The sequence below is a fragment of the Pelophylax lessonae genome (assembly GCF_965119305.1).
Source record: "Pelophylax lessonae genome assembly, chromosome: 1".
Lineage (NCBI taxonomy): Eukaryota > Metazoa > Chordata > Amphibia > Anura > Ranidae > Pelophylax > Pelophylax lessonae.
Genome location: NC_138768.1, coordinates 103,824,199 through 103,836,722, shown reverse-complemented (window position 1 = coordinate 103,836,722; position 12,524 = coordinate 103,824,199). Strand labels below are relative to the sequence as shown.

Genomic DNA, 12,524 nt, shown 5'->3' with positions numbered 1-12,524 from the left:
TACACACACACACACACACAATCAGGTCCATAAATATTGGGACATTGACACAATTCTAATCTTTTTGGCTCTATACACCACCAAAATGGATTTGAAATGAAACAAAGAAGATGTGCTTTAACTGCAGACTTTAAGTTGTGGGTATTTACATCCAAATCAGGTGAAAGGTGTAGGAAAGACAACAGTTTGTATATGTGCCTCCCACTTTTTAAGGGACCAAAAGTAATGGGACAATTGGCTGCTCAGCTGTTCCATGGCCAGGTGTGTGCTATCCCCTCATCATCCAATTTACAAGGAGCAGATAAAAGGTCCAGAGTTAATTTCAAGTGTGCTATTTGCATTTGTTGCTGTCAACTCTCAATACGAGATCCAAAGAGCTGTCACTATCAGTGAAGCAAGCCATCATTAGGCTGAAAAAACAAAACAAACCCATCAGAGCAGGGGTGTAACTACAGGGGTTGCAATTGCAACCGGGCCCCATGCTCCAGGGGGCCTGTGCGGCTCCCCTGTACACCTGGATAGGAGGGGGGATGGGCGCAGCATGTAGAGAAATCACTGTCCTCCCTTTACCTCCTGTACCTGCAGGAGGAAAATGGAGGAGATTGGTTCCTCTGTATGCTGCCCCTGCCACTCCTCCTATCCAGTTCACTTGTGTTCTGCTGTCTCTGGGCCCCTGCATGCTCCCCTGGTCCCCCCCCCCCCTACTGTGCTCCCTTCCCTCTCCTGCCGGCTGCTGCAGGGGATGTGTCACAATAGAGAACCAGGAAGGGGTCAGTAAATATGTAGTTTACCAGCTCCTTCCTTTTCTGAATGGACAGAGTCATAGTCAGTGACATTGTAAAAAAATAATATAAAATGATAAAAAATAATACATATAAAATACCAAAAAATAAAAGCTACTGACACCAGTGGGTGAACTTCCAGGATCGCAAAGGTCACACTTGCAACCGGGCCCTGGAATTCCACCACCATGGGGAGGCCCCAAGATGGCAGGAAGGGGACCCACTGCAGAACTTGTGAAATGGTCCTGTAATAAAGGGCCACGCAATGAGAGTAAAGGGCCCCAGGATCAGTGGGAAGAGCCCCAGACTTGAAGGGAAGGGCACCAGCCAGGGGTCCAGGGGGCCCTTCATGGTTTCTTGCATCTGGGCCCTGAAGGTTCTAGTTACGCCTCTGCATCAGAGAGACAGCAAAAACATTAGGTGTGGCCAAATCAACTGTTTGGAACATCCTTAAAAAGAAAGAACGCACCGGTGAGCTCAGCAACACCAAAAGACCCGGAAGACCACGAAAAACAACTGTGGTGGATGACAGAATTCTTTCCCTGGTGAAGAAAACATCCTTCACAACAGTTGGCCAGATCATGAACACTCTCTGTGGAATGTATGTATGTCAAAGTCAAAGGTAGGTGTTTGTGTGTCAAAATCAACAATCAAGAGAATACTTCACCAGAGTGAATACAGAGGGTTCACCACAAGATGTAAACCATTGGTGAGCCTCAAAAAAGGAAAGGCCAGATTAGATCTTGAAAACAACATCTAAAAAAGCCTTCACTGTTCTGTAACAACATCCTATGGACAGATGAGGCCAAGATCGACTTGTACCAGAGTGATGGGAAGAGAAGAGTATGGAGAAGGAAAGGAACTGCTCATGATTTTATTATTATTTTATTTCAGGTACTTATATAGCGCTGTCAATTTACGCAGCGCTTTACATATACATTACACATTCACATCAGTCCCTGCCCTCAAGGAGCGTATAATCTAAGGTCCCTAACTCACATTCATACATACATAGTAGGGCCAATTTTTTATACAGGATCCAATTAACCTACCAGCATGTCTTTGGAGTGTGGGAGGAAACCGGAGTACCCGGAGGAAACCCACGCAGGCACAGGGAGAACATGCAAACTCAAGGCAGGTAGTGTCGTGGTTGGGATTCGAACCAGCGACCCTCTTGCTGCTAGGTGAAAGTGCTAACCACTACACCACTGATACAAAGCATACCACCTCATCAGTGAAGCATGGTGGTGGTAGTGTCATGGCGTGGGCATGTATGACTGCCAATGGAACTTGTTCTCTTGTATTTATTGATAATGTGACTGCTGACAAAAGCAGCAGGATGAATGCTGAAGTGTTTCGGGCAATATTATCTGCTCATATTCAGCCAAATGCTTCAGAACTCATTGGACGGCGCTTCACAGTGCAGATGGACAATGACCCAAAGCATACTGCAAAATGACCCAAAGCATACTGCAAAATAAACCAAAGAGTTTTTTAAGGGAAAGAAGTGGAATGTTATGCAATGGCGAAGTCAATCACCTGACCTGAATCCAATTGAGCATGCATTTCACTTGCTGAAGAAAAAACTAAAGGGAAAATGCCCCAAGAACAAGATGGATGAATGTCACAAACATTGGCAGGCTGGACACATTTTTCCCCTAACTTCTGTAATAGATTAATTCATATGGTTGTCAGGTCATCTTGTGTTAGTAAAGCCAGTAGTGTAAATACCCAGGGAACTACTGTCTTATCCATAATGCTGGACTTATTAGAGGTTCAGGCTTCATCCATCATGGTGCAGAAACATAGAAATGGACCTTGGCCCTGGACCTGTATAGCACTTTGGGGCTAACTACCATGTTGCGCTACATGCCAAGTTGAACATCTAATGCAAGATCCAGTGCCCAAAAGCAAACATGACAAACCGGTAGACCGTGGAGTGTGGGTACAGTTCCCAAAATACACACCGAGGATAGCTGATGAAAACTGTTCGATAGCCTAGGGCAGTTAGATCTTGATAGTAGTTTCAGAGAAAAAAAATGAATACTAGAATACAAAAAATAATTCTCCAGAGAGAAACATCATCTAAGGTCACTTTAAAAAAAACTAGGGTGGGATTATAAGTGTGCTTTGGGGGCAGCTGTAGCAAATTATTTTTTGTCAGTGTCCAATCACCTGAAGGTAGCTTCATATAACCCATGGTCTAGGAATACAAGTCCTGTACCTTGTACATAACAGTTAAGATAATATCTGCTGATCTGCCAGAAATGGCATAATTTCTGCTTGTGATATCACATCAGGCTCCGCCCACTGTTAGCATCACTGTCTGGTAGTTGCCTGTCAGCTCTGAAGCCAACAGCATCATTAACATGCAGTGACAGACGGGGAGGGCGTAAGGTGGCAAACATGCTGCCACACCACACTGCATACAGTGGGGATCGAAAGTTTGGGCACCCCAGGTAAAAATTTGAATGGGCATAAAGAAGCCAAGGAAAGATGGAAAAATCTCCAAAAGGCATCAAATTACAGATTAGACATTCTTATAATATGTCAACAAAAGTTAGATTTTATTTCCATCATTGACACTTTCAAAATTACAGAAAACCAAAAATTGGCATCTGCAAAAGTTTGGGCACTCTGCAGAAGTTATAGCATGCACTGCCCCCTTTGCAAGGCTGAGACCTGCCAGTGTCATGGATTGTTCTCAATCATTGTCTGGGAAGACCAGGTGATGTCAATCTCAAAGGTTTTAAATGCCCAGACTCATCTGACCTTGCCCCAACAATCAGCACCATGGGATCTTCTAAGCAGTTGTCTAGAAAACTGAAACTGAAAATAGTAACGTTCACAAAGCTGGAGAAGGCTATAAGAAGATAGCAAAGCGTTTTCAGATGTCAATATCCTCTGTTTGGAATGTAATTAAGAAATGGCAGTCATCAGGAACAGTGGAAGTTAAAGCAAGATCTGGAAGACCAAGAAAAATATCAGACAGAACAGTTTGCTGGATTGTGAGAAAAACAGTTCAAAACCCACGTTTGACTGCACGATCCCTCCAGAAAGATCTGGCAGACACTGGAGTTGTGGTACACTACTCCACTATAAAGAGATACTTGTACAAATATGGTCTTCATTGAAGAGTCACCACAAAATTCAGCGTTTGAACTTTGCAAATTAACATATAGACAAGCCTGATGCATTTTGGTTAACTTTGGTTAAGTTCTGTGGACCGATGAGGTTAAAATTGAACTTTTTGCTCGTAATGAGCAAAGGTACGTTTGGAGAAGAAGGGGCACAGAATTTAATGAAAAGAACCTCTGTCCAACTGTTAAGCATGGGGGTGGATCAATCATGCTTTGGGGTTGTATTGCAGCCAGTGCAGACAGCCAGACTCTTGGCTGGCTACAAAAAGCGTTTACAAGCTGTGATACTTGCCAAAGGGGGCAGTACAAGATATTAACTCTGCAGGGTGCCCAAACTTTTGCAGACACCATTTTTTTGTTTTCTGTTATTTTGAAAGTGTAAATGATGGAAATAAAATCGAACTTTTGCTGACATATTATAAGAATGTCTAATCTGTAATTTGATGCCTTTTGGAGATTTTTTCCATCTTTCCTTGGATTCTTTATGCACATTAATACAAATTTTTACCTGGGGTGCACAAACTTTCAATCACAAATGTAGCACTAACTCTTAGATGTGGTGGCTGCATTAGTTTCATTTTTTCCCCCTTTATTTTAACCTGATCATCCAGTCAGTAAATTTAAAAAAGAATAGCGCGCAAATGCAAAAGAAATAACTACCAAATCTGAAGACAATCCATAAATAAAAATGGGGATTTGGTCCCACCATATGGCCATATCGTGCTCAAGCCCACTACTGCGTCAAAGTACCCCATTATCAGTGGGTCCTACACTATCCATGAAAAAGAGACAAATCCAGCCTTTCTAACCCTTGGAGATAATACTCCTTGCTGGGAAGATGTGCAAATGCACTACAGGGGACTCCTCCTATATCCACTTGATGGTGGACACTGATTGAGTACAGGTGTGTGTGGGGGGGTGGGGAGGGTTGCTCAACCTCGATAGTCTGGTCAGACCGAATACATAATAAACAGGCAAAAAATTTGGGGGAGCATACCCATGTATTTCTAAAGCTGCTGCAGCTATGAACCAAAAGACATGTATATTTAAAAAAGAATAGCGCGCAAATGCAAAAGAAATAACTACCAAATCTGAAGACAATCCATAAATAAAAATGGGGATTTGGTCCCACCATATGGCCATATCGTGCTCAAGCCCACTACTGCGTCAAAGTACCCCATTATCAGTGGGTCCTACATTATCCATGAAAAAGAGACGAATCCAGCCTTTCTAACCCTTGGAGATAATACTCCTTGCTGGGAAGATGTGCAAATGCACTACAGGGGACTCCTCCTATATCCACTTGATGGTGGACACTGAGTACAGGTGTGTGTGGGGGGGTGGGGAGGGTTGCTCAACCTCGATAGTGTGGTCAGACCGAATACATAATAAACAGGCAAAAAATTTGGGGGAGCATACCCATGTATTTCTAAAGCTGCTGCAGCTATGAACCAAAAGACATGTATATTTAAAAAAGAATAGCGCGCAAATGCAAAAGAAATAACTACCAAATCTGAAGACAATCCATAAATAAAAATGGGGATTTGGTCCCACCATATGGCCATATCGTGCTCAAGCCCACTACTGCGTCAAAGTACCCCATTATCAGTGGGTCCTACACTATCCATGAAAAAGAGAAGAATCCAGCCTTTCTAACCCTTGGAGATAATACTCCTTGCTGGGAAGATGTGCAAATGCACTACAGGGGACTCCTCCTATATCCACTTGATGGTGGACACTGATTGAGTACAGGTGTGTGTGGGGGGGTGGGGAGGGTTGCTCAACCTCGATAGTCTGGTCAGACCGAATACATAATAAACAGGCAAAAAATTTGGGGGAGCATACCCATGTATTTCTAAAGCTGCTGCAGCTATGAACTAAAAGACATGTATATTTAAAAAAGAATAGCGCGCAAATGCAAAAGAAATAACTACCAAATCAGTGTCCACCATCAAGTGGATATAGGAGGAGTCCCCTGTAGTGCATTTGCACATCTTCCCAGCAAGGAGTATTATCTCCAAGGGTTAGAAAGGCTGGATTTGTCTCTTTTTCATGGATAGTGTAGGACCCACTGATAATGGGGTACTTTGACGCAGTAGTGGGCTTGAGCACGATATGGCCATATGGTGGGACCAAATCCCCATTTTTATTTATGGATTGTCTTCAGATTTGGTAGTTATTTCTTTTGCATTTGCGCGCTATTCTTTTTTAAATATACATGTCTTTTGGTTCATAGCTGCAGCAGCTTTAGAAATACATGGGTATGCTCCCCCAAATTTTTCATCCAGTCAGTAAGCCTGTTATTTTTCAACCTGCTTAAACAGACCATCCAATCTAGACAAAACAAGAGTTAAAGGGTTCAGCCAAACCATTTAGCACTTACATTGTTGCTTACAATGGTCAGCTTTTATTCATTCATGTAAAAACCTTTATCCCAAAAGGAAAAACAGTTTGCTGAGACTGCTTAAAATGTATTACCTGCTGATTAACTTCAATTGGTCAGTCAAGTCCAAAATCTGCTAGTCTAACACTGCCCCCTCTCCAGACTGACAAGGCTGCTGTCCAAAGGTGCCTGCTTTACTACCTCATCCAGAATGCAGACACCCTAAGGCTGGCCATAGATGATGCAAATTTCTTTCCTACAGCCATGGGTCGCAGGAAAGAAATTTGATGATTCCCCCAAAAGCACATACAGTGCTGACAGGGGAATCCCTCCTGCCAAGTTAATGTCAGCTACTACGACGGGTGGGGGGGGGGGGGGGGGGGGGGGTGTGTGATTTGTGTGCGGGGGACCCATTAATGTTCAAAACCTTGCATCCTTGTATTGCTGGCCTAAGATAGAAGCGCATTACTGGTTGGATCACCAGGTGAAACGGTAAAAGAGAAAAAAAGCCTAAAAAAGAAAATGGATGCAGCCATCACATCTAAGGATCACTAACCTGCAATATATTAAAATTTTTAGTTTAGGTTCAATACTGTTTTAATTATCTCCAGTATTATTATCTAGGAACTGAAAGTTATTTTTTAATTTGGTGCAGACTTAGAGCCACTTTAAAAACATTGTGCTAATAAGAACTATCTGTATCTGTTGAACATTTCTGTAAGCTACCAAAACTGGTGCCAGCGAATATAGAATCTGGCACAGGACCGTTAAAAAAAAAAAAAAAGGGCCACACCGCCAGAAGAGTGGCGTTAATGCTTTACTGAAGTCACCCTAGTATCTTTTTCTGGACTTATAGGGGTCAGTCTTGCCAAGTCTTTTGTTGACATTTTTCTTTTGCACTTTTCGAACAGATATAGCGAAATGTTTACAACGGTACAGTATATTTAAACAGGCCAAAATTATCAAGAGAATTTTATTATTAGGGTTTACATACACTTTAACCTTTGCTGTGAATCAGAACAAAAATACAGTAATAAATGGACTCAGAGCCCCTACCTTTCTGGCATGGGTACTCTTTAGTTAGCCATACATGGATCGAAATTCAACTTGTTCATCAGGGACCAGCTGAATTTTAATCTATGTATGGGCACTGTGGTTGTGCAAAAACTGATCTATCAATTTGGATGTGTTGGATTTTTGCCACTCAATCAGCACTGCGGTCTATAGCCAGCAGAGCTGATCAGTGCATTCTAACGGCAAGGAAGACTCCCTACAAGAGTACAAAAGCTCAGAGGGAGGATTCCCCACAATGGAGTCACCAGTTGAACTAAAAAAGTTAATTCATGTATAGACTGCTTTACTTGATCTAAACCAGTGTTTCTCAACCATTTTTCATTCAAGGCAACCTTTAAAAACGATTGACAGTCTTGAGGCACCCCATTCTAAAATGTAAAAGCTATTCTAATAGTTTTACATAATGACGCAACATCCACAAGTCCAAGTAGGATACCCAACAAGAGGTAATTTATTCTTCAAAAGCAAATACGCTTTTGTAAACTGGTTCTGACTAGTATTCCAATGTTTCTCTTCTCCCTCAGTTTTTCTCCTTCACTCAGCTAATGTGACCAAAACGCTGGTGGAGAGGGGCAGGGGAGGCTCAAAAAAGGATGCTATGCAGGCGACTGACATCCTCCTTATCAACTAATGATGCCATTGATCGTTAGGATACCAGCAGCTAGTGTGACTTAGTCTAACTAAAAAGGCATAATACAAGTGCAAATGATGGAGCCCTTAAAAAGTATTGTGACATATGTAGCTGCCCCTTTAAATGAGTGAAAGAAACTCCTCTAGCGACATATAAACCAAGTATAACGGAAAGGCGCTCAATATAAAAATAAGTGATTGAACCATAATACAAAAAAAAAAAAAAATAGAGACCACCTAGAGTGTGGTCACAAAGTGCTGAAATACAAAAAACAAATGTATAAAGAAAGTCCAATGTGACATTCCCAACACCAAAAGTGAAATGCTTATAGATGATCTTGTCTGCTAATTCCTTCTCCACAAGTGCTCAATAAATATATGGCAACTCAACAGAAGTTTATGACCCCTTTTTACAGGTGGTCAGGAAAAGCGTTATTGGAAAACCGGATTGTTCATCAGATACCACCACTCCACTTATAGCTCCCTCAGGACAAGGCTAGGATGTAGGAATACTCCACAGGAGACAAAGAAGTACTTCATAGTGTAGTAAGTTTATTATTAGTTACATAGTAGTTGAGGTTGAATAAAGACAATAGTCCATCCAGTTCAACCTGTGTAGGTGTGTGTGGACGTATTGATTTCCCATACCCCTGAATATAAAAGTAGCCATACTTCCCTCGGTTACTACCATTTGCGGAAGAGAGTTCCACAATCTTATTGCTCTTACTGTAAAATAAACCCTTGCGTAGCCTGAGGTTAAATCGCTTCTCCTCTAATCACATTGTATGGCCTCGTGTCCTCTTACACTCCTTGTGACTGAATAGTTTTTTTTTTTCTATGCTTAGATTGCCATTGAGGTATTTGTCAATTGCTATCATGTCTCCTCTCTAGGGTTCCTTTTACTTTCCTCTGCTATATGTCTCTCAAAGTCGATTTTAACCTTTTTGATTTCATATTTACATTTCTTATTCGATTCCTTGTATTGGTGGAAAGACGATAAAGTCCCCTCTGATTTATAGCTCTTAAAGGCCATTTTTTTCTATTTCCCATAGGAATGACTGAGATGCTTTTGTTTAATATGTTCCTAAAGCATTCCCATTTTTCCTCCGTGGTCAGTGTTCCTAGGGTTTGGTCCCAGTTTATTTTCTCTATTGAGCACAGTTTAGAAAAGTTTGCCCTTCTGAAGATTAGGGTTTTTATATTCCCCTCTTGCTTTGCTATCTTGTGATTTCCATTAAATGCGATCATCCTGTGATTGCTATAACCCAAGTTGTCCTGGACTCCTACATAGGAGATTAGATCTGTGTCATTAGTAATTAACAGATCTAGCACTGCATTCCTTCTAGTAGGAGAATCCAGCAACTGAGACATGTAGTTGTCCTGTAAGATAGTCATGAAGAGACAGGGCTTTAGTGAGTGTGCACTTAAAAGCATCCCCGTGACATTCCTGTACTCACCCCCTTTATAGCACCCCTCCTTCACATATCTGTCCTCACCCCCTTCACATAACTAAACCCCCCTCTTTATAGCACCCCCTTCACATAACTATCCTCACCCATTTTATAGCACCCTCTTCACACTGCAGTCCCCAGCCCCCCCCCTTAACACTTCCATCCTCACTCCCTTTATATCACCCCCCCCCCCCGACATTCCCATGCCTACCCCCTTTTTTTTTTTTTTAGAACCCCCCCCACCTTCACACCGTAGTCCCCAGCAGCCCTTCACATTTCTGTCCTTATCCCCTTTGTAGAACCCCATCCCCTTCACATTCCTGCCTTACCTGTTTTATATCACCCTCTCCTCCTTCATATCACAGTTTCTGATCCTTTCCTCCTTTACATCAGCTTCCTCCGTCCTTCATAACAATAACAGTGACCCCTTCCCAGTCCTACATTACACAGGGCACAGCAGCTAACATCGAAGGCACATCACAGTAGGAGGCACAACAGCTGACATCGGAAGTGCAGCAAAGGGATGGACGGAGGGCGGGACCTGTCCCAGTTAACTAGTTGCTAGAATGCAGGGCGGTTTTATTTTTGTTATTATGGTTCAATCAATGATTTTTATAATGTGAGCACTTTTCCTTTACACTTGGTTTAAATGTAACTAAAAAAAACACCCTTCATCCACACACCGGCTTGTATACAATTTTTGGGGAATATTTATGCGTTTAATCACTTGCCGACCGCCGCCCGACTATATACGGCAGCGGTCAGCCCCTCACAGGCAAAGTGACGTACCGGTACGTCACTAGCCTGTGAGCCAATAGGGGGCGAGCGTGCGCCGCCGGAGGCGCGCTCCCGCCCTCGCTCGTTCCCTAAGCAGCCCGCGCGTGTGACCGGCGGACCCGATGTCCGTCGGTCACTCGCGATCGTTGGATACAGCGGGAGAAAGGCAGGCGGCTAATGTAAACAAAGCCGCCTGTCTTTCTTCCCTGTGTAACAGCACAGATCATAAGGTCCTGCTATATAGGACCGTTGATCTCTGCTGTTACACACACAGCCACATCGAATCACAGTTATAAGCACGCCCCTAGGGACACACTTAACCCCTCCCTCTCCAATAAAGTTAACCCCTTCCCTCCCCATGTCATTTTTACAGTAACAGTGCTTATGTATAGCACTGATTACTGTAGTAATGTCACTGGTACCCCCAAAAGTGTCAAAAATGTCAGTCAAGGGTCCGATCTGTCCGCCGCAAAGTCGCAGTCCCACAAAAAAAAAAAAAACGCAGATCGCCGCCATTACTCGTTAAAAAAAAAACAATAAAAATGACAAAAATCTTTCCCTTAGTTAGTAAACGCAATAACTTTTGCGCAAACCAATCAAAATACGCTTTTTGCGATTATTTTTACCAAACATATGTAGCAGAAAACAAATTGGCCTAAAATGTTAAAAAAAATTATTTTTACTTTTTTTTGGGGGAATTTCATATAAAAAATGTGAAAAATATTGTTATTTTTGCAAAATTGTCGCTCTTTTTTTGTTTATAGCGCATGATCAAAAAATCGCACAGGTGATCAAATACCACCAAAAGAAAGCTCTGTTTGTGGGAAAAAAAAGGACGTCAATTTCATTTGGGTACAGCGTCGCACGACCGCGCAATCGTCCGTTAAAGTCACGCAGTGCCAAATCGCAAAATAGGCCCTGGTCAGGAAGGGGGTATAATCTTACGGAGCTTAAGTGGTTAACCAAGGCACCCCTGAAGCAACCTCAAGGCTGGTCTAAACAGTGAATATGCAGCACACTTGTAATGAATGTAGTTGAATAAAGACACCAGTCCAGCCAGTAATAATATTATTAGTATCACTATCTATTTACAAAGCTTTTTTTTTTTTTTTATAAGGAAATAGGTGCAGGTACTCCTTTCTTCTGAGTCACCCCTTGTACCGCCCCTAGCCACCATCCGGGCACTGCCCCTTGGTTCCACCCTATACCCACCAGCCAGTGTTGCCCCTTTTAGGGGATTACAGAATCAAGTATGATTCTGTGACCATACCCCCCCCCCCCCATAGAATTTGTCTGCCAGCAACAATAAATCTATCCCAGCAACAATAGACCCCTACCCGCAACAACAGACCCCCCCAGAACAAAATATCCTCCACCCCCCCCAGCAAAAATAAAACCCCGAGTGGATTAGTCCCCCAGCAACAATACACCCCCAGGAGGATTTGTCCGCTAATAATAGATCAACGAGCAGCCAGCATTAATAGACCCTCCAGCAGCCAGCGACAACAGACCTCTCCCTCAACAGTGGATCCCACACCACCAAAAATAGATTCTCCCACCAGCAACAATAGATCCCCCAGCAACTAACATCAAACGACCGACTAGCACACTTCAGCACCTCTTGTCATTACATACATTCAATGGTGGAGGTGCCGGAACTTCATTCCCCCACGATCCTGCTGAAAAAAAGCCCTATCTATACCACAAACTAAACTCAGTTTATTTGTACTAGGACACTACCCATTGCACTCACAACAAAGTTATTACAAAGTATTTCACATAGTAACCGTATTGTAAGACATGGACCTTATTAAGAATTGTGATGAACAACTTTTACATTATATTATGGATTTTAAATGTAGTAGCACTTACCTGACAATTTCACCTTGCCATTTCATGCGCAGAATCAACAGGATTTTTTTCAAGACTAGCTCTCCAAATAAGTTTAAGAAAAGGAAATCCTTACTGGTAACATGTTGGTACACACTGACTGAGAAATGAGGAAATTACACAAATGCAACAGATTTCAAAATATGTACAGGAAGCAGTAGCAGATTGCTATAACTGCATCCTGTACCTTTCTTGGAAGATTTACAAGCAAATGAACAATGTAGGCTATGTGGGACTTTAAGTGAGACACCAGCAGGTAATGCCCAGTCTCCATCCCTGTATAAGAACGATAGTTGAAAGGATTAAAAGAGGTGCATGGAAGCCAGCCAGCCCCCAGTCTGATGTACTCACCCTCCAGTCTGCCACCAACCAAGTAGACCTGTCTCATGATATAAAG

General features: G+C 42.6%; 1 protein-coding gene across 1 annotated transcript in view; it reads right to left on the bottom strand.

Moving 5' to 3' along the window:
- The window catches only part of IL31RA (interleukin 31 receptor A), a gene marked incomplete at its 3' end in the record, with an annotated part of 127,450 nt that extends 115,218 nt beyond the window's left edge, over nucleotides 1–12,232 (bottom strand). Inside the window, exon 1 of the mRNA XM_082243878.1 lies at nucleotides 12,110–12,232. The remainder of the gene's footprint in view (nucleotides 1–12,109) is intronic.
- Between the last annotated feature and the right edge of the window lie 292 nt (nucleotides 12,233–12,524).